The 23,774-nt window shown below is 36.7% G+C and overlaps 1 protein-coding gene across 6 annotated transcripts in view; it reads right to left on the bottom strand.

Annotated features, from left to right (window-relative positions):
* Positions 1-23,774, bottom strand: part of TBC1D5 (TBC1 domain family member 5) — a 540,677-nt gene that overhangs the window by 344,707 nt on the left and 172,196 nt on the right. The gene's annotated exons all lie outside the window — the stretch shown is intronic.

Raw genomic sequence — 23,774 nt, 5'->3', positions numbered from 1 at the left:
AAAAAAAAAAAAAAAAAAAAAAAAAAAAAAAAAAAATCCAGCGCAGTGCCACTTTAGGTCTTCGCACAACCCCATTTCCTCTGCTGGGAGCTCTGCCCCTTAATATCCTTCAGTTATCTGCTCACATTCAGGGGCAGCGCAGAAAGCTTTTCCTGGAGCGTATCTAATCCACTGGCAAATCTTGCTGGTTCTACCTTCCAAACAAAATCAAGCATTAGGCCGTTCTGTACCACAACCACCCTGACCCAGGTCACTGCCAGCCCCGGCTCGGACTATTTAATTTCCTCCAATACGGCTCCCTGTTTCCAACCTGGCTGGTCATCTACGGTCCATCGACCCACGGCAGCCTGTGTGATCCATCTCAGATTTTAACTCAGCTCGTGCCTCACCTCTGCTCAAAGCTTTCCACTGGCTTCTCATCTCACTCAGAAGAAAACAAAAAGTCTTCACCGGACTCCACAGGATCTTGCCCCCAGCACTGCTTCTTCTGAGCTTTTACCCTACAGCTCCCCTGCCCCTGCTACTCAGGCTCTCCAGGCCTAATGGCCTCTTGGCAGCTCCTCACACGTGCTAGGCAAGTTCTTGCTGCCGGGGGCCTTTGTATAATACTTTCCTCAGTTCCGAAACACTTCCGTGAGGTATCCATCCTCAGAGATGGCTCTCCCACACTGCCTTTCAAAGTCCAGGTTCAACCGTCACCTCATTTGTTAGGTGACCCATGATCACAGGGCCACACTCGGCACACACCCTCCCTTACTCTTCATCCCGTTACCCAGCTTTACTTATAACGTGTATCACTACCTCACACAGTACAAACTTACTCGTGTTTTGTTTAGCGTCCATCACCCCCTGTGACAAATTCTATGAATGCAAAGGCTTTACCTATTTTATTCACTTCTGTATCTCCTGTACCTGTAAGGTACCCTTATTTTTTTTTATTATGGCATTCCTGATGACAGTTTGGACAAATCCAATAAAGTACAATGAGAGAAACCTAATTTGAGTCCCAGTTAGTTATTAATTTAAATCAGTTTTTCAAGAAATCCTAGGTACATGTTAGGGATGTATATTAGCACAAAATACATGAAAGAGATTAGAATTAAAGATATTTGAGAAGACAGATCCCATAAAACGGACTAGAGATTAGGAAGATCCTCTAATAAGATTTACTCTAAAGAATCAAGGACCGGTCCCTCTAGGTGAGAGGTAGCACGAGGCCCTGGGCTCTCTCTTGGGAGAGCCTGCAGCAGCTGAACAAACGTTCGGTGCTGCTGCTCAGGACTCACTCAGAAACACAGCATGGGAGAAGAGAGCCCAAGTTCCCTGTAGACCAACAGGTTCTCAGACACCCCCCAAACCCGCCCCCCTACCACACACACACACTCTTCTGCCACCTGCACTCACCACACTCTACAGTGGCCAAACTGCTCCCTTTTAACATTGCCCATTGGTTAGAAATGCTCCAGGGAAGCCAGGGAAGACCAAAGACGGCAAGAAATCCGCACATTTTACCCAACCTGTGATCCGTGCTCTGTGAGTCAAGCCCAACCACTTACTGAAAAAATAACCCATGTCTTGTTCAGGGCTGGAACCAGAAGGTTAGCGGCTCAGTATACTAGTACAGTGGGTGAGAACTGGCATAAGCCCTTGCATTTCAACTGTAAATGCTTAGATTTTGAGAAATTTCTGAGAAACTAGCAACATATGCAAGCTTTACAAAGTTAGCCATCCCACAAATAAACAATAAAAGGACCACGCACAGGCCAATGATGAGACTATGTCATAAACCCATGACTGTGATTAATCAAATTAATGAAGTTCCTGACAAAAGTTAACCACTGGAATTTCTAAGTCTCCTTATATAAATTACCAAAACAAACAAAGAAAAAAGGAATAGTATTTCAATGACAAAAGTAGAGTTTGAAAGTATTTTAGAATAACATCTGGTTTACATTTGACATCAAGTAGATGATAGCTTGTGGCTAATCTTTTAAGCCAATTTTATTAAAAATACACAAACACAAAGAAGGTATGCTATACAACTAACTCTGTATCTCCTCTTGTTTTGAAAGATTTTTTTCCTTTTATTTCAATTATCTCAATTATCTTTCTCTTCAGAAGAAATTAAATTCTAGCTAAAAGATGTTTTTTCTATTTGTTAATTTCATGTAAGACCTATCTCATGACTAACATGAGAATTAAATAAGATCACGTGTGGGAACACATACCAAAACCTGTAGTGGAACCAAGGTTCTGCGTTGTAGTTTACTGACAATAATAATCAGTATTAACATTTTTTATATAAGATAGCAGATGTATGATTAACTACATCTTTTTAAGGTTATATTGATACTTCTACTAAGTAAAAGTGGTGCAGACTGCAAGTAGAGAGCAAGAATTACCAGGAAGAGGGAGGCAGGGAAACATCCTGTGGGAGGGCTCAGCGGAGACGCAGGACGTGCACGTTCCATTCAGAATTCCTGAGGAGTCAGGCTCAGTAAGTAAGTGGAGACGACATGTATAAGGCCTGACTTACAGACCACACTAAGATCCTGGGCTGTTTCCTAAGGACAGTGGAAGCTACTGAATAACTTTAGGTAAAGAGGAGAGAACGCGGGCTGTGGGTTCTCCACGTTTACTCTTTCTTCAGCTATACAAAACTGCATCCCTCAAAACTTCCATACATATGGCTCCTCTATCTGGCATTACTTTCCTCGCCCTCTTTGCTCAACCAACTGCTACCTGTCCTTAAGATTCAGCTCAAAAGTCACCTTCCCCCACCTTGCTTCAGACACCCATTTACCTTGTGTACAACTCCACACTAAAGTGAACCATTCTTCAGTATAATGGTTGGTTTTCCACTAACCTCTACTCTTTCTAAGGAGAGAGGACGTGTTTTATTCATCTATACTCCAAGGTACGAATATACAAGCACTTGCAAAAATCATTATTCAATGAATCAACAAAACCCAAGACACGATTTAGTATAATTCCCAGATATGAGGACTAATTGAATTATACTTGCTCCTATGCATAAGCATACAAATTGAAATGACTTAAAAGGGCCTCACAGTATGTCATAGGAACAAATGCTGTCTTAAATTACACTGAGCTACAAGAGCTGAGCTATGCCCCATACTGTTTAATATGACCTAAAACACTCATTTAACAAATACATGTTGAATACCTACTAGGGGCCAAGTACCACAGCACTGTTCCTCATAAGAAACGCAAATTCAATAAGCAGTGAGCTTAATTCTATATAGTACTTGGTGAAAATTACCACTGTGATACTGTATGTTACAACAGCACTGAAATGTAACACTCACTTCCAACCATAACTCTGGACATTCTCACATCAGATAACAAACTGGATTACTCAGAATGTTTCCTTTTCCACAAAATCAAAAACCTTTTTGAAATGTCAGCCTTGAACATCATAAAATTATACAGAATGATGAGGAACCAAGCCTATAGTGCATATAAATATGAGAGCATATTAGACTGCATTTAATTACCAGTTCAAACAACAACCTGATCTAACCTTTGACAAGTAAAATAAATATTCTGAATAATTTAACTAAAGCAAACATTTGCTGTTAATGCTGCTAATTATAGTAAGAGCTGGAAAGAGAAGGGGAAGAGAGATGACGAAAGGAAGAGAAGGGGAGATGGAATTTTTTTAATTAAGGTTGAGATCTGCAACTATTCTTTGAAACATGAATTTTTTCAATGAATTCAATTCGCATAAAAGGGCAAACTCAGTTGAGCAAAGTTGCTTTATGAACACTCAGATAAAGTAACATTTGCAGCTGATTAGAGAGCCCACTCTTTCAGCCAGTAAAAATCACTAGACTACCATGGGGAGGGGAAAACTAGGTACAGATGAATTAGGGTATAACTGCCCCCCCTTTCATTCAAGGGGCTCAAAGTTTAGTGAGAAAAAAGCTGAGGAAATAGGTTGCCAGCCTTAGCATTAATTAATCAATTGGAATAATAAAAATAAAAATACAGATGCCCAGTTTAATCTGAATTTTAGAAAAACAACAAAAGCAATATTTGGAACATGCTTAAATTAAATGTATTCATTACTTATCTGATTGTGCATCCTGTATTTTATCTGACAACCCTACAAGTAGATAAATGAAGACAAGTATTTATGGGAAAATATGTGGTATATCCACTGTAGGAGCTCCAGGATTAAATGAGACCAGAACTCTCAAAAGGTGAGATCCCCAAAGAACTCACCCTCAGGCAGGAAAGAGTTGTTTTTCCAGAGCTGCTATCTGATTGCTAATGGGAAAGACCAAAATATACTGCAAAAATGGACAGCTCCAGCCCACGGGAACTTGTTTTTCAATTGTCCTAAGAAAAGGGGCTATAAAAAAAATACAATAAACAAATGAACAAACAAATGTCTTAATGGAAATCATCAGCTACTAAATGGCAGAAAAATGAAACATCCTGACAAAAATCCAGGAGCCACCGAGGACCCTCCTGAGTGGAAAGAGAGTACAGGACTATTCTTATATTGAGATTATTATCTTTACCCCTGAGAGGAGGTGCATTTAGAAATAAAAAATCCAAAGAAAATTGGACTTTGTTAATTTGTTGAGACCACTCTTATTCAAATATATAATCTTCTCATTTGTGTATTATAAATGTTAACTATGATTGATACTGCACAAGAATCTAAGGTATGATAAGCTCTTAGCGTAGCCTTAAATTTAAAATAATTATTCAATAATGTGTAATGTGAAGACAAGTTATACTCCATATGAAAACTGCCAATTTAACTGATTAGTGACTTCAAAAGGGACTACCCTATTTTCTCGTGTAGTCTAAGCTTCCACATGAGAACCAAGAAGCCTCAATATGAACATGAAAATGTTTCAGTTATAGTAGAAGATCATCATTATTAATAGAGGCAAGAAAAACTCCAATTCCCCAACTTGATGACATATAAATATATACAGATTTTATATAATTGATCACAGAAAATGGCAATCATTTAAAATATTAAAACTTACCATAAAATAATGAATATGACTTGAGGGCTTCTCTCAGAATCTTTGATATCCAGGTTGATTGTAATTGTTTCATCTTTACCCAAAAGATACGTGCGCATGTAACTTCTGTATGTGTTCTAACACCAAAACCATTTAGATGTCCATGTAAAAACACTGATATATATGCGTAGCTTAAAAATGTAAACATTATAGGCTCTCAAAATAAGAATTAAAATATTTAGGTTTCACTTTTATGGGAGGGAAAGTTTCAAGCACTGACAAAATGGAAGATGGATAAAGAAGAAAGGGCTAATTATAAAGACAGAAGACAATACATAGCACTCACATAATATCTTGATGTCACAAACGCTGTGACTATACTAAAAAAAGTTTCAAGACATTAATGCATACTAAAAAACAAATTAATTCCATGAACTCCATATAGAGCCAATGAAGGCCTGAAAGGGTTTACCAAAGGGTACAACTAACAAAACTGTATAAATACACAGATAGTGATGTGGGTACACAGGGACTACACAAATCCTATCCCAATCACCAGAGAATTTCACCAGCAAAAATAGATACCTCTCCTTCCTATGTACATGCTTTAGGCAGAAGATAGCAGCACGCTAGCTCCAAAATTTCATTGAATACCACAAAAAAATGTTTAAAAATACATTAAATTAGATATGTATAATTCTTGCCATACCGATTTAAATGAAATCATTGTATAATTTTTAAGACTTTGATAATTTGCTCCTAAACTTCAGTAAACAATTTAAAAGTAGATGACAAACTTCACGCCATGCTTTCCTATTTGTAAAACAATGACACAGTCATTTGGAATTACAATGTGCTATTTATATACTGAACAAGATATATAGATATCTGAAGGCCCTGAAAACTGTGTCAGGCCTGGAAATTTTGTCCTAGTTTCTAATTAGTTTCTAATAAACAGGATCAAGCACTTTAAGTGTTATTATTACAAGTAATTCTTTTCCTATCAAAATAGAGGCTTTCAAAACCAAATAACTTCCCCCCACGAGCCCAAATATACTTGCATGTGTACATTTTTACACAGTCTTCCTTAGCAAAGAAATGTTTTTATGCTATAACTTTTAAAACTATAAAGGTATATTTTAAATTTCCAGGATTTTAAATCCTACAAAATCAAGTAAAAGATTAAGATGGCCAATTACTCTTAATACAGTAGGAAGATTCTGTTGAAGCTGTGTAAAGCTCTAAGTTTTTAACCAAATATTTGAGAAAGGTCACTACTTATTTAAATGTGGTAACTTAATATAAGTACTCAAAGCAGTAAATTTACAGAGTTTAATTATAAAATACACTTGTATGGCCTACTCTCTTTCTCATATTCAGAAACTAATACTTTGCTTTCTAATATAATATGTGTTATTTATATATAGCATGTACATCCCTTGGAACACCAGCATTATTCCTTACAAAATTTTTCTAGTGACTTACTGACAGAGAGCCTTAGCACCAAAAAAGAAAAAAAAGTATGAAAACGTTACTACTAGAATTTAATATTGGACATGGTGAGTGAAATTCTTGATATATTTCTTTAAACCGTCTCATTTCAAAAATAATTTTATTAAGTACGCTATAGAATTTTGTGCAAAACAGCAATTGTGAGCCCACGTGGCAGGGCACATACACGCATCTATAGTTAAATAAGCAACCAAATGTAAAAATGGATCATAAAACGATTTTCATTAGGAGCATGTGAACACAAAACTAAACTTTGAGATACACTTTAACGTTTAATGTAATCTTATTTTGAGGACAAACCTAGTAATTTTACTAGATTTTAAAACCTCTAAACTGAATTTTTTTTTTTTTTTTTTTTTTTGTGGTACGTGGGCCTCTCACTGCTGTGGCCTCTCCCATTGCGGAGCACAGCCTCCGGAGGCGCAGGCTCATCGGCCATGGCTCACGGGCCCAGCCGTTCCGCGGCATGTGGGATCTTCCCGGACCGGGACACGAACCTGTGTGCCCCTGCATCGGCAGGCGGACTCTCAACCATTGCGCCACCAGGGAAACCCTAAACTGAAATTTTAAAAGTGAAATTGCTGGATTAAATCCTTTGCCCATCGCTAACTCTAATAAAATATTGTCAAACTCCTATCCAAAGTCACTGTTCCAAATTACGTGTTGATGTGGGAGAGTCCCTAGTTCTTAGTACCATGAGCCATTTCACTTTTTGTCAGTCTGAATGGTATGAAATGGTATCTCATTGTGGTTTTAATGAGCATCTCCTTGACTACTTGATTGAAAATATTTTCATTTATTAGGGTTCTCTAGAGAAACAGAACCAATAGGAGACCAACAGAGTACTTCATACTATATAAAATAGTATATATTTATGTAAAATAGTATATATTTATATAAAGATATATAGAGAGAGATATTTATTATAAAGAAATTGGCTCTCACGATTATGGAACCTGGAAAGTTCAATCATTAAAATGGGCAAGTAGGCTGGAGATTCAGGAAGAGGCAATGTTCTAGCCTCTCAGACAGGAGGAGACAATGTTCTGGTTTAAAGGCAGGAAGAGATGATGATGTATATGAAGTCCAAGTCATTGCACTGTAGAATTCCTCTTGCTTGGGGGAAAGGTCGGCCTTTTGTGCTATTCAGGCCTTCAACTGATTAGATGAGGCCCACCCACATTGTGGGGGCCAATCTGCTTCCTACCCGTTTAAATATTAATTTCATCCAAAACACCCTCACTGCAATACCCACAATAATGTCTGAGCAAATACCTGGGCAGCCCATGGCCCAGTCAAGGTGACAAATAAAACGAACCATTCGTATCTGTTTACTGGCCATTTGAGTCTCCTTTTCTGAGTGCTGACAGTTCATAGCTTTTGCCCAGTTCTCAACTGGGCTGTCTTTTGCTTAATGATTTATAGAATTTTTTTAAAAATCATGGATATACAATAATTCTAATACAGTACTGAAAAACAAAAGTATAATGCACATTATATTATTATTCAGGTATACTTTAAATGGTTCCCATATGGTGAATTATATTGCAGGATGCATTCTGGAAAAAACCGATTTAAAGAAAACCACATTTTCCCTGTGCACATATGGTACAATGAACAACAGATTATGCTCCTGAACAAGAAAGAAACAGAAATAATTACGATAATACTTTCCTCAATGTCTTTCTCTGTGCTAAGAAATGTTTGCAGAACTGATGATTATTAATATTTAACTGAATGCTTACCAAACTCCAGACACTATGCTTTATGTTATTATGCCATTCAACCTCCTCAGCAGTCTTATCAAAAAGGTGGCATTGTTATCCCTATTTTGTACAGGTGGATATTGAGGCTCCCAGGTTAAGGACCTCAGCCCAAGGTCACACACCGAGTGGCTGAGACATGAATTCAGATTTTTAGAAATTCATTAATAACAAACAAACAAAAAAATTCATTGCAAGATGTCCCTCCTGGCTTCGCACTATGTACAGTGGCACTGGGAAAGGAACCTAAGGGAATAAAGAAGGAAAAGAGACAGCTATCTTGACACTAACAATCTGTCAGGAGGTAGAATATGGAAAATATATAGACCTGGTAATAAAAGACAGAATGTCATAGCAAAGGAGATATATTAAAACAGCTCTGACCCTAAAAGGTCAAGGGATAATTACAAGGGACTAAATAGACTTCGTGGAGAAAGCGAACTTATCCAGGACAGGCTCTGAAGGAAGAGTAACATTTTGACTGGCACAGATGGGCGGAGAGAGCTGAGCAGAGGTCAACTCAAGAAAGATTGTTCCAAAGGCAGCAAAATGAACAGCAAAATAGTAAATGCCTAGGTTTGCAAAAGGGAAATCTGTGATGAGAAAAAGGCAGCTGCAGAACAGACACATAATATTATAGCACACAAAATGCAAATTATTAACAACAAAGCTTTATATATGAATAGCACTTTATGAAAACTTTCACATATACCATGTGATCTCAACAGGAGTGACACTGTCCTTGAGGGGATGAAAATTGGTTATTGGGGTGGGGTGGGGGGAAATGTTAGATATTACAATGGCTTATGGCCCTCCAACAGGCCACAGTACATAAACAGACACGCAGTGCATCTGTGTACATCTGTGGTACTAAAACGTCACTGTGAAAGGAAGATGATTAGGGGGACATTTTTTTAAAGATTTTTTTTTAGGGAAGCAGTAATGAAAAAAAGGTTGATCATCCCAACCATCTAGTGGGTAAGAAGGGTAACAGTCCTCTTTTCAAAAAGCACATGAGAAAAATAAAACTCAAAGAGTTAAATGAATGAATAAAGGAGAGCATCAGGTAGCTCACAGCAAAATGAAATGCTACTGTATATAAGAATACTTTGGGGGGATGTGTGTGTGTGTGCAACATAAAATAATATACAACCCCACTCATAATTAAAGAAATGTCAGCTAAAATATCTAGATGTAATTCTCATCAAATTTGCCAAATAAAAAAAGGTGGATAATACCTAGTGTTGATAAGGATGTGGAGAAATATGCATTTTGATTTTGATTAACTTGATTATAGAAGCACAAATTTTTTTTTTTTAACATCTTTATTGGGGTATAATTACTTTACAATGGTGTGTTAGTTTCTGCTTTATAACAAAGTGAATCAGTTATACATATACATATGTTCCCATATCTCTTCCCTCTTGCATCTCCCTCCCTCCCACCCCTCCAGGCTGTCACAAAGCACCGAGCCAATATCCCTGTACCATGCGGCTGCTTCCCACTAGCTATCTACCTTACTACGTTTGTTAGTGTGTATATGTCCATGACTCTCTCTTGCCCCGTCACAGCTCACCCTTCCCCCTCCCCATAACCTCAAGTCCGTTCTCTAGGAGGTCTGCGTCTTTATTCCTGCCTTACCCCTAGGTTCTTCATGACATTTTTTTTTCTTAAATTCCATATATATGTGTTAGCATACGGTATTTGTCTTTTTCTTTCTGACTTACTTCACTGTGTATGACAGACTCTAGGTCTATCCACCTCATTACAAATAGCTCAATTTCGTTTCTTTTTATGGCTGAGTAATATTCCATTGTATATATGTGCCACATCTTCTTTATCCATTCATCCGATGATGGGCACTTAGGTTGTTTCCATCTCCGGGCTATTGTAAATAGAGCTGCGATGAACATTTTGGTACATGACTCTTTTTGAATTTCAGTTTTCTCAGGGTATATGCCCAGTAGTCGGATTGCTGGGTCATATGGTAGTTCTATTTGTAGTTTTTTAAGGAACCTCCATACTGTTCTCCATAGTGGCTGAACCAATTCACATTCCCACCAGCAGTGCAAGAGGGTTCACTTTTCTCCACACCCTCTCCAGCATTTATCGTTTCTAGATTTTTTGATGATGGCCATTCTGACTGGCGTGAGATGATATCTCATTGTAGTTTTGATTTGCATTTCTCTAATGATTAATGATGTTGAGCATTCTTTCATGTGTTTGTTGGCAGTCTGTATATCTTCTTTAGAGAAATGTCTATTTAGGTCTTCTGCCCATTTTTGGATTGGGTTGTTTGTTTTTTTGTTATTGAGCTGCATGAGCTGCTTGTAAATTTTGGAGATTAATCCTTTGTCGGTTGCTTCATTTGCAAATATTTTCTCCCATTCTGAGGGTTGTCTTTTGGTCTTGTTTATGGTTTCCTTTGCTGTGCAAAAGCTTTGAAGTTTCATTAGGTCCCATTTGTTTATTTTTGTTTTTATTTCCATTACTCTAGGGGGTGGGTCAGAAAGAATCTTGCTGTGATTTATGTCATAGAGTGTTCTGCCTATGTTTTCCTCTAAGAGTTTGATAGTTTCTGGCCTTATATTTAGGTCGTTAATCCATTTTGAGCTTATTTTTGTGTATGGTGTTAGGGAGTGTTCTAATTTCATTCTTTTACATGTACCTGTCCAGTTTTCCCAGCACCACTTATTGAAGAGGCTGCCCTTTCTCCACTGTACATTCCTGCCTCCTTTATCAAAGATAAGGTGTCCATATGTGCATGGGTTTATCTCTGGGCTTTCTATCCTGTTCCATTGATCTATCTTTCTGTTTTTGTGCCAGTACCATACCGTCTTGATAACTGTAGCTTTGTAGTATAGTCTGAAGTCAGGGAGCCTGATTCCTCCAGTTCCTTTTTTTGTTCTCAAGATTGCTTTGGCTATTCGGGGTCTTTTGTGTTTCCATACAAATTGCGAAATTTTTTGTTCTAGTTCTGTGAAAAATGCCAGTGGTAGTTTGATAGGGATTGCATTGAATCTATAGATTGCTTTGGGTAGTAGAGTCATTTTCACAGTGTTGATTCTTCCAATCCAAGAACATGGTATATCTCTCCATCTATTTGTATCATCTTTAATTTCTTTCATCAGTGTCTTATAGTTTTCTGCATACAGGTCTTTTGTCTCCTTAGGTAGGTTTATTCCTAGATATTTTATTCTTTTTGTTGCAATGGTAAATGGGAGTGTTTTCTTGATTTCACTTTCAGATTTTTCATCATTAGTATATAGGAATGCCAGAGATTTCTGTGCATTAATTTTGTATCCTGCTACTTTACCAAATTCATTGATTAGCTCTAGTAGTTTTCTGGTAGCATCTTTAGGATTCTCTATGTATAGGATCATGTCATCTGCAAACAGTGACAGCTTCACTTCTTCTTTTCCGATTTGGATTCCTTTTATTTCCTTCTCTTCTCTGATTGCTGTGGCTAAAACTTCCAAAACTATGTTGAATAAGAGTGGTGAGAGTGGGCACCCTTGTCTTGTTCCTGATCTCAGTGGAAATGCTTTCAGTTTTTCACCATTGAGGATGATGTTTGCTGTGGGCTTGTCGTATATGGCCTTTATTATGTTGAGGAAAGTTCCCTCTATGCCTACTTTCTGCAGGGTTTTTATCATAAATGCGTGTTGAATTTTGTCAAAAGCTTTCTCTGCATCTATTGAGATGATCATATGGTTTTTCTCCTTCAATTTGTTAATATGGTTTATCACATTGATAGATTTGCGTATATTGAAGAATCCTTGCATTCCTGGAATAAACCCCACTTGATCATGGTGTATGATCCTTTTAATGTGCTGTTGGATTCTGTTTGCTAGTATTTTGTTGAGGATTTTTGCATCTATGTTCATCAGTGATATTGGCCTGTAGTTTTCTTTCTTTGTGACATCCTTGCCTGGTTTTGGTATCAAGGTGATGGTGGCCTCGTAGAAGGAGTTTGGGAGTGTTCCTCCCTCTGCTATATTTTGGAAGAGTTTGAGAAGGACAGGTGTTAGCTCTTCTCTAAATGTTTGATAGAATTCGCCTGTGAAGCCATCTGGTCCTGGGCTTTTCTTTGTTGGAAGATTTTTAATCACAGTTTCAATTTCAGTGCTTGTGATTGGTCTGTTCATATTTTCTATTTCTTCCTGATTCAGTCTTGGCAGGTTGTGCATTTCTAAGAATTTGTCCATTTCTTCCAGATTGTCCATTTTATTGGCATAGAGTTGCTTGTAGTAATCTCTCATGATCTCTTTTATTTCTGCAGTGTCAGTTGTTACCTCTCCTTTTTCATTTCTAATTCTATTGATTTGAGTCTTCTCCCTTTTTTTCTTGATGAGTCTGGCTAGTGGTTTATCTATTTTGTTTATCTTCTCAAAGAACCAGCTTTTAGTTTTATTGATCTTTGCTATTGTTTCCTTCATTTCTTTTTCATTTATTTCTCATCTGATTTTTATGATTTCTTTCCTTCTGCTAGCTTTGGGGTTTTTGTGTTCTTCTTTCTCTAATTGCTTGAGGTGCAAGGTTAGGTTGTTTATTCGAGATGTTTCCTGCTTCTTAAGGTGGGCTTGTATTGCTATAAACTTCCCCCTTAGAACTGCTTTTGCTGCATCCCACAGGTTTTGGGTCGTTGTGTCTCCATTGTCATTTGTTTCTAGGTATTTTTTGATTTCCTCTTTGATTTCTTCAGTGATCACTTCATTATTAAGTAGTGTATTGTTTAGCCTCCATGTGTTTGTATTTTTTACAGATCTTTTCCTGTAATTGATATCTAGTCTCATGGCGTTGTGGTCAGAAAAGATACTTGATACAATTTCAATTTTCTTAAATTTGCCAAGGCTTGATTTGTGACCCAAGGTATGATCTATCCTGGAGAATGTTCCATGAGCACTTGAGAAAAATGTGTATTCTGTTGTTTTTGGATGGAGTGTCCTATAAATATCAATTAAGTCCATCTTGTTTAATGTATCATTTAAAGCTTGTGTTTCCTTATTTATTATCATTTTGGATGATCTGTCCTTGGGTGAAAGTGGGGTGTTTAAGTCCCCTACTATGAATGTGTTACTGTCGATTTCCCCTTTTATGGCTGTTAGTATTTGCCTTATGTATTGAGGGAAGCACAAATTTTTGAAAAGCAATCTGGCAACAACTATCAAAATGACAAATGCATATACCCTTTGGTTCAGCAATTCTGTGAGGAACTCTTCCTCCTGACATACCCTCTAGCCGAATCCATGCAGAAAGAGGTTGACTGTAACAGCCAAAAACTATAAACAACCTAAATATCCATCAATAAGGAACTGGTGTTATAAATTTTGGTAATCCGGAAATGGAATAACACAGAGGCATTAGAAGTGTAAATTCACTGATGTAACAAATATACAAAGGATACTGAAATCAGCAAGTAGCAGAATATATATAGCATGACCCCCATTACTTTGTAAAAATATATAAATATAAGCTTGCTATGCATGAGGAAAGATTCTTCAGTTTAGAGCCCTGTGTATGCTTTAAAAAAAATTAAACCATGAGGATATATCCTATAAGAAATATTTGCTTTTAAAAACATTAAAATGACTTGTTCAAGTTCATACGATTAGGAAGCAGAGCTATTAATAAAATTCTATTCTTTCGACTCATAATCCACTTTATATTTCATATGATATTACTTGATAAAGCTTACTACTGTTCAGAAAAATCCATTTGGTTAACTAAATATGGTAATGTCTGTGGTTGCAAAATGCCTACTGAAATATAAATACACCTAACAGGTTCTCAATACCTTTCATGACCTACCCATATCTATCTTTCTAATCTTCTTCATATCTTTTCATTCTCTAAAGATATCCAGTGTTTTCCTACCTCTCTCTATTTATTTGGGCAACTAGCCTTGGTCAAGGAAACCTATCCAATCCATTCCTCTCTCTGAACCTTTTTTTTTTTTTTTTTTAACTCTTCTAATCTCATGGCTTAACAAAGAATAGATAGAAAATACTGTCAAATTAATGAATAAATATCCATCAGACCCGATCTCACTAATCACTTCTCGAAGTTCATCTCACATATTCCATTCTCTCTGAAATGTTTCCTAACTCCTTTTCATTCAATTTTAAACTGTTAAATTGAATAAATTCAGAAATTGGATCATGTAAAAGTCAGTCCCCTATTTATACTTCAAATGAGAAAAAAGTTAGTGAAACAGAAGGTTTCTTTCTGTTTGAGCCCAGAGACGAGGGCCCAGACGGCACCAGCACCACCCTTTACCATTCCTGCAAAAGGAAGCCTCCAGCCTAACACTGTTGACACCAGGGACAGAGTCACAGTTTCTAGGCTCAAACTGAGAAAATGTCTTTACTAACTACCTAAACTTACGCAAGTTGGTTTAATGCCCTGTACCTCAATACCCTCAATGTAAAAGTGGGAAGTACACATTTCACAGGTTTTGTGAGGATTAAACAAATATCCCTGAAGGACTTACACCTGAAACGTTTGTAGTAAGCACTCAATAACTGTTAGCTATTATTGTTATTACCATCACTGTCACACTGTCACTGGTCTGGTGGATATATTTACTCAGCTAGGTGATCAGAACAACATCAAAAACAAGATGGTACTAGGTGATCAGAACAAGATCAAAAACAAGATGGTACTTAAGAGTTCAAAACCACAGATCCTTTGAGGGTCCCATTAGATTTGTTCACTACCTTACACATTAAAATTAGATTTCATGTCATGTTTCCTCAATATGTCTCTTGAGGAAGGAAAGAAGGTGGTAAGCAGAAACTGGAGAAAGCAGGGGTGGCACAGCTGTAACATACATTCAACTGAATAAATACCTGTTGAATCCTCCCGCGTGCCAGACGCTCGGCCAGAAGATAATCATTTGGTGGTAAACAAGACAGTAAAAGTCTCAAAGAATTAATATTCTAGGTGAAGGCAAATACTAAATCAAGGATAAAATATAGTTCGCACGTCAAGTAGTGTCATGTGTTATGAAGAAAATGTAAAGAGGATGAGGACACAGAATGACAGGGCAGGACGGAGAGCTTATTTGAGAGCTGGGAGCTTATATAAGAAACTGTAGTCTTGGAAGGCCCCAACCAGAAAGTATATAATTTAATAGGAACAAGTGTACAAATACACACTTTATCTTCAGAATCAAAATACCAACCACCGGGAGTGGAAAGGGTTGATGGTTACAACTAAGCTCAGCAGCAGCAGCAGCAAGGTAACTAGAGCTCATTTCTCTCCCTGGAGGAAGTGATCATAATTTAGATTAAAGGAACGCGAAAGGAAGTACAATATTTTACAAGGAATAAGCATGGGAATTAACCCTTCCCCTCACAGCCTCTTCATTCTCTAGTTCCCCAAGGCACTCGTGCATATTTCAATATTAGGCATAAAATATTATCCATCAGCTAAGGCTTTTACCTGGAATACTTGTATTTGCTTGGAAACTAAGTGGACAAAAATCTCCTCCAATTATTTACCTAAGTTCAAAAACATTCTCAATTTCTTTCACGAGGAAAACTCATTTTTTACATTCCAATAATACATAAATCTGTTTTTTCCTTACAATTCAAAGATAAAATATTTAAGACAGAGCACTAGCTTATTTGACCTATTAATGCCAATATGTAAAGAAAGCAAAAATATTGAAGCCTGAAACCGAATTTAAAAGTATAAATATCATTAAGTAAATCCAAGACCTTGAGTTGTTTTTGAGTAAAGGACAACCATCGAAGGTCAGGAGCTCCCAGCCCAGTGTCTGGCATATCCAGTCCTAATAAGAGGGAACTAAGGGAGAGGATGAGCCCATGAATGAGCTCGAAAAGAAAATTCTGGCACCAACTCACCCAATCTCCGCTTCATGGGGCACAAAGGCAAAGCAAAATCTGAGTCTCTTCTTTCATTGATTAAAAATACTGCCCTTCCTAAAACCAATTTTAGTCAGAAACTGCTAATGGTAAGTATGAACTGGATAAATTTATTAATAGAGTCAGTATAAAAGAGAGTTTGCGAATTGTCTAATACGCCATCAGGCCCTTAATGGTTATCAGCCCTCTGAGCTGTGGAGGTAAATGACAAAAGAAAGTTTAGTCAGCTCTAGAAATTCTTCTAGATTTTGGTTTCATGTAGTATTATGCTTCTGTTATTGTACTTTTTTTTCCAGAACAATTTATAAAGCAGATAAATCTGTAAATCTAGGAACTCACTGTATGTCTGTTCCTCTCTTTCTCTGCTCCCCCCACCCCCATACAGACACAGACACAGACACACACACAGACACACACACACACACACACACACCCTCTTCATTTTACTTCACAGTGAAGTACCTTCATGAAATGGAACTTCTAAAATATACTATCTTCTACCTATATAACCAAGATCAACATAATATTTCCTTAAACCCGTGGTGAAGTTCTCTACAGCAATGGCGAGGGGAAGTAGATAGGAGTTAGTATACAGACTCTCTTCCCTAAAGAAATAGAACAACAAAGTAAAAGATGGAAATGAGGGCTGCCCATTCTAGAATTAGTACAACTGCACAGAATTAAATAGATTACTTTAGAAGTTTTCCATCTTTCAGGATACTAAAGCATTATTTCTAACACATTAGGTGAAGAAATTTAATGACTGATGCAAAAATCTTAAAACTACTCAAAAATGTCCATATTCTCTTCATTAATGGAAAACCAGTCTGATGCATAAAAGATACCTCTTAGGATAGAAGCATGTCTCCTATCTAAACAGTATTAAATGTACATGGATATAGGTCAAAGAATAAGGAAAATTTAACTAGAACAGAAAATCTGATTCAGATTCAAATTAACATCTTCCCCTTACCTCTTCCTTCTGGCACTACTTGCAAAACCTGTACCAACAAACTATCACTTCATTATCTTCCCACAAGACACTGGTTTTCTCTAACACTTCCCGATGCTTCTAAGATAGCATATCTGACATAACACCTCCACTTCTGTCCCACACTTAACAAGATAAAGAAAAGGAAGAAAGAGAGTAGACAACGTTGGCGTTAAAAGTGTGAGAACACAACCCTTCGTGAACATTCAAATTAACTATAGAGCTCAAACCATTTTCACTATTTTCCCATATAGGCATCTGCCATGTTCTGAGTTTTCCCTCTAAAGTACTTAATACACTGTAGGCTCATTCACTCTGGGTTAACTGATGGCAATCATTAACTAATGGTAGGAGAACCAGTCCCATTTAAACTAAAATATTACTAAAATAAAGCACAGTAATTAAAAACCCCATGGTGGTTGTTTTAATGATTTTTGTTTAATCAAAGTTGAGTAATCAAACGCGGCCTTTGAAAAAGGCTATTTTTATTTTTTTACCTAAATAGGGTCCCTCAAAGAGGGAGTAAATGGTAAGTCTTCAATTCAACTACCCAGTATCAAACTGTGTAACAACATAGTGTTTAAGCTTTCTTCAGTGATAGTATTAAAATGAAGATGTAACTGATTAGCTCTGCCTGCTTTGTAATAATACCCAGAATCATGTGTAGTGGTCTACATGCAAAAACATGCAAGATTTTCAGGGCTGAGCCACGAATTAAACCTAGAGATCAGGAAGTGCACGTATTTCTCTCCAACCAAATCCACTCACAAGGCTGTCTCACAACAGGTTTATTTCAGTGCTTCTCAGTGTCTGTGTACCTGGGGACAAGCGTTCAGAGGGCAGGAATAGGCCCATACACTGTGCTTTCACGGCCCCGAGCACAGCTACATTTACACATGATGCTTACTAAATCCTAGTTGAAAGGCATTTGACAATACAATTGCTGAAAAATTCAATGTTCACCCTGCATGTGAAATCTTGTGCCTTGTACCTTATGATTTCAGCAGTGCCATGTGTGCTGTGATAGTTAAGGGCCTGTCAGTGTTTCCATTATAAACTCTGGTTTTCAGAGGTTTGTATCTTGGCCTATAAAAATAGATTCCGGTCTGTAACTTGGCATAGAAAGTACTGGTATCAGCCCAAGAGAACATTTTTTGTTCCAACGATTAAAATAAAAATCTGTTTAGTAGTTTTAAGTTAAGAGAGTGTTAAAAAAAAAAGGGGGGGGGGAGTATAGAATGTTTTTAAAAACACACAAAAAACCCAATGCTCTGGTGTCTCACTCACTGCTTCATTTTAGATTTTGAAATGATTAACACAATATAAACCAATGATACTGCGTAAATGAAAAGCCTAAAAAGGGTTTTAATTAAAAACATTATGGTCTGGGACTTCCCTGGTGGCACAGTGGTTAAGAATCTGTCCGCCAATGCAGAGGTCACAGGTTTGATCTCTGGTCCGGGAAGATACCACATGCCGCGGAGCAACTAAGCCCGTGCGCCACAACTACTGAGCTCCTGCACTCTAAAGCCCAAGAGCCACAACTACTGAGCCCGCGTGCCACAAGTACTGAAGCCTGCGCGCCTAGAGCCCGTGCTCCACAACAAGAGAAGCCACCGCAATGAGAAGCCAGCACACCACAACGAAGAGTAGCCCCCGCTCTCTGCAGCTAGAGAAAGCCCGCACCCAGCAATGAAGACCCAACACAGCCAAAAATAAAATAAATAAATAAATAAATTTATTTTAAAAATAAAAAAATAAAGTAAAAGCATTATGGTGGATACCAAAAAAAATCATAAATTTTTAACAATTACATATGTAGGATTTCAAATAATCCTCACATTTAAAGACTGTCCAAGTACTCACTGACACTAAACCAACACTATTTCAAAGATATGTTTTTCCAGATATGTAAAAATTACTTTTTAATGAATCACTAAAATGTAGATTTACTTCACATTAGTGGAAACAAATCTTCAATTCTGTCTTCAGTTTATGCAGCAAGAAATTTCTAAAACAAATTGTAACTTAAATGTAAGAAACTCTGAAGTAGTCTTATATACTGTTTATTAAAACTTTAAGTTTTGTGGAGTTTTTTTTTTTTTTAGCTTAACATAGATGTTTCCTTCAAAAACATAATGCTGTTATATAACACTGTTGCATCTTTCAAAAACACATTTTTGAAGCAATAACTTATATCTGTTAAAGGGGGTATAAATTGGTACAACTGTCATGGAGGGTAACTTGGAAACAGCCATCAATTATATGTGTGTATACACACACACACACACACACACACACACACACACTCTCTCTCTCTCTCTCTCTCTCTCTCTCTCTTTGTCCTTGAAATTACATTCTTATGAAATTATGCTATGAATATACCTGTATATATGTGAAATTATAGATATAACTTAAACACACAATAATATTCCTCACAGAATTTTTACGATAGCAAAATGTTGAAACCAACCTGAATGTCCATCAATTGGGGACTTGTTAAATAAGTTATATTGTACATGCATACAGTGGTATTACCATCTAGCTATTAAAAAGGAATAAAGAAGAAAAAAACATACAAAAGAACGATGTATTGACACAGGAAGACTTGCAAGTTATAATAAGTGAAAACAGCAAGGTCCTATGTTACTATCTGTAGAAGAAGAAAAAGAAGAGGGAAGAATTATATATATATATTTAGAGAGAGAGAGAGTTGTATATGCTTTTGTAAGCATAAAACATTTCAAAAAAGATACACAATAAACCAACAACAGAGATTAATGTTTTCCACAAAAATACTGTAATAATTTTGGGTGGCATTCCTAATCAAAGTCTCAGTATCAAATAATATAAGGAAAATCATAGGAGAAGGAAAAAATAACTCTAAGCTTGTATAATTACTGAAAACATTACAATTAGGTATTATACCTACATTCAGCCCAGTGGTTCTCAAATGTTGGTGTACACCAGAATCACCCAAGGTCTCAGTGAAACAGAGTCCTGGACTCCACCCTCAGAATTTCTGATCAATAGGTAAATCTGAGCTGCTGGTCCAGGGACCATGCTTCTAGAGAATCTGTTCTAGATAAATGACTACCTGTTCAAAATTGTACATAAAAACCCACCTGGTACAACATTATAATCTAGTTATTACCAATAATATTTCAATACTAATGCTTGTTTTCTTAAAACAAGAAGTCTGTGTGGTGAGGGTGGATGATGATTTAGATTATTCTAAACAAGGTGAAATAAAAGGGGAATTTAGTTCTATTGTACTTTTGAGACTTAGCCTTCCATCTCCATTTCTGCCACTAGATGGAAACCAGTACAACGATTAGCTGTCAATTTGCAGATATAAATTGAAAAATATTAAAATAAATTGAGGTGAAAATTACGTCACATGGTATTAATTACAAAGGGACCTATAGCTGTGGGTCCTTATACTGACATATTTCTTTTTTGTTTATGACTATATTTATTTTTTGATTAACTGTATGTGTCATTAGCCATTGGCCTGTAAACCGTATCAACTTCAAATAGAGGTGCTACGGGTTGATTTATGACCCCTCAACATTATATGTTTAAGTCCTAATCCCCAGTGCCTCAGAGTGTGACCTTATTTGGAGACACAGCATTATGGGGGAAAGTTATAATGTCATTATCAAGGTGGGCCCTCATGCAATATGACTGGAGTTCTTACCGAAAGAGGAAACTTAGCCACATACAGAGGGAAGATGATGTGAAGACACAGGGAGAAGATGGTCATCTACAGTCCCAGGAGAGAGGCCTGGAACAGATCCTTCTCCAGAGTGCTCAGTAGGAACCAACCCTGCTAACTCCCTGACCTCAGAATTCTAGCCTCCAGAACCGTGATGCAATACATTTTTGTTGTTTCAGCCACTCCGTTTGTGATACTTTGTTATGGTAGCCCTAGCAAACCAATACAAGACCTTTCTGTTTACTTTTTTTCACTTTAAAAGGTTGAATGACTACTGTAAGCAACACCTTGTGTCAAATGCTGAGATCACAAAAATGAGTAATATTTGCCCTCAAGGAGCTTACCGTCTAATGGTTTACTACTTAAGAAGACATGAATGTTCACTATTCATTAATAGTGAATATTCATTAAGATTTCAACAGTGTTTTCAGAGTTTATTGATGCTTGATTCAATGAGACACCAACAAAAAGAGACACCAGCACTGAATACTACTTTGTTTCTTTTGTCAGCCACAGAACTGTGTCAACTTTCTAACTGGTCTCTCCAACCCAGTGTAGACGTTAGTGCCAGCGCCCTTCCAGCCAGCATCCTTCATGCGATTTCCCTGATCAAAACGTTTCAATAAATATCTTAAAAGAACATTCGCTTTTTCCCATTTCAAGTTCTAGTCAGTCATACCTCTCAATAGATGTATGTAACGTCAAACTAATTACTTAAAACCATTGATTTAGTCTGCACCTAAAAACCTGAAATGGCTTTAAAAGAAGAAGCAATTATTTATAATGAACAGAAGGGGTAGTAATAAAGTATCATGTAAGACACTTGTGTATAACTATTCCCGTTCAAATAATCTCTCACAAAGTTCCAGCAAAGGATTATCTCCAATTTTGAAGTAGTGAGGGTACAATGTGACAGTTGTTCTTGATTTGTGGATGCTTCATAAAGTACCCACGGCTATCATGGAAATCCTATCTCTAGATTCCAAAAGCTGTATGTAAACTTCTCCTGGAGCTTGTAGCTTACATAACCTGCATTTTATATTGTGCACTGGGGCTTACAAACAGCTTCAATTACAAATGAAAACTTAACTTTGAATTTCTTGCCATTTTATTATCAAATGTCTCAACAACTGAATTAACAATTATACACATAGTTATCCATTTGTTTTAGCTTTATAAAAACGAACAGCATTCAACTGCCAGAGAAAAAATAATTGTTAGTACTAAATTTTCTCTAGCATTTCTCCTCCCTTCTCCTTTCCTCTCAACAGAGTTCACATACATGGTTTAGGAATCCAACCAGGCTGCTGATAAATCTCAATTATGTTACAAGTAAATATATTCACTAAGTAAATAAATTTCACACGTTCAAAAATTATTAAAGACTATTTCTTGGCCTCTTTATACATATACACTCAAGCGCCACTATCTCTTTTAGGCCGCAGAGAGAACATCTCTTATTAGTCCTACAATTAAATGATTCAGCAACCCGCCACACTATCTTTGCCTTTTAACAGTTCCAATCAGTAGCAGATCTAGGTGTAATCAACAGCAGCAGGGGGCTTTGGGAAGCAAAACAAAACAAAAACAGTAGGAATCTTTACTAGAATACAGTAATTGATACAAGGGAACGTTATAGGCTATTTTAATCCAAGTTAGTCTAAGATATTAGAGTCTGATTTTATCATCAGAAGTCAAATAAGCAGGGCAACTTTTGAATATCTGAACACAGAACAAATTTCAAACAGTTAAGGTTAAAATAAAAGGGGACTGTCTTCAAAATGAATCTTCTCAGTCTTGGAAGGGTCATTACTTCTGTTTTGGTTATTTAGCACCCATTTAGCTGATAAATTAAAGCCCTCCTTACCTCCGACTGCTACCATGCCTAACCAATTTCATATGATATAAAATTAAAGCGTAACTGGCAATGCTCTTACTCCTCCTAAGAAATGCCTAAAATTTTACCAGCAACATCAGGACAGTCTTAAAATGTAATTTAGCAAAATGTTCTCATTTCTTTCATTTTCCTATTTTTGATTCCCTAGCCTACAGTATAGGGGTGGTGGTTAAGTGCTGTGGCTGGTGTCACTTAATAGCATGCAGGTAGCACAGTGATATATTTACATGAAAAATCAAAAGCCAATGATGGGATGACTACAAATTTTAACTCTACAAAAATTCGAAAATGGAAATGTTACCATAGTAACCACCTGATCATTGCACATGAGGATAGCTGATTTCATGATCTAATTCTATAGCTGTTTCTTGCAATATGTGCAATGAGACATCTACGACACTTCAATTCTTCTATTTCCTTACACTGCTCTGAAGAACAAGATGTGAGGGATGTGGCTGAAACATTTATTTACAATCTTGTCCAATTTTTCTTTTACTTCTTTTAAATCTTTCAAAACATAAAACATTTAAAAGAATCAGTTGGCTAAGATTTAAAATATCTAACTATAGAATTCTGTATAGGACATATTCCAACCCAGGGTGTTAGAATTTCACACAGCAGGAAACCAGTGTACCTAATGGCAATCATTTCTCTTCCTGAAAATAACTTCAAAGTTATCAGCAACTATGCTTTCCTCAAAAAGCAGTGTTTTGAATTGTAAAAGGAAAAATAAAAAAACAAAAATAAAAACACATTGTGCATCCTCGATCCAGAAAGTACATTAAGACAAATGTTAATAAAAATCATTATCAGTAAATTGACATTTGTCTTGAAAAGGTGCTTTTCATAACAATCTTTCTAGACTTCTCGTAGCTATTGTTGAGGGGAAAAAATGCATTAAACATAAACATGGGAGGGGGAAGAGAATGTTGATATTAATTTTTTCCTCCCTGTAACAAAAATTTACTATATGATTAGAGCTCTGAATATAA

This window comes from Aethalodelphis obliquidens, unplaced genomic scaffold, assembly GCF_003676395.1.
Source record: "Aethalodelphis obliquidens isolate GAN/ISIS:26980383/991018 unplaced genomic scaffold, ASM367639v1 scaffold56, whole genome shotgun sequence".
NCBI lineage: Eukaryota > Metazoa > Chordata > Mammalia > Artiodactyla > Delphinidae > Aethalodelphis > Aethalodelphis obliquidens.
Note: the sequence above shows the minus strand (reverse complement) of the source record. Positions and strands in the feature narration are given on the sequence as shown.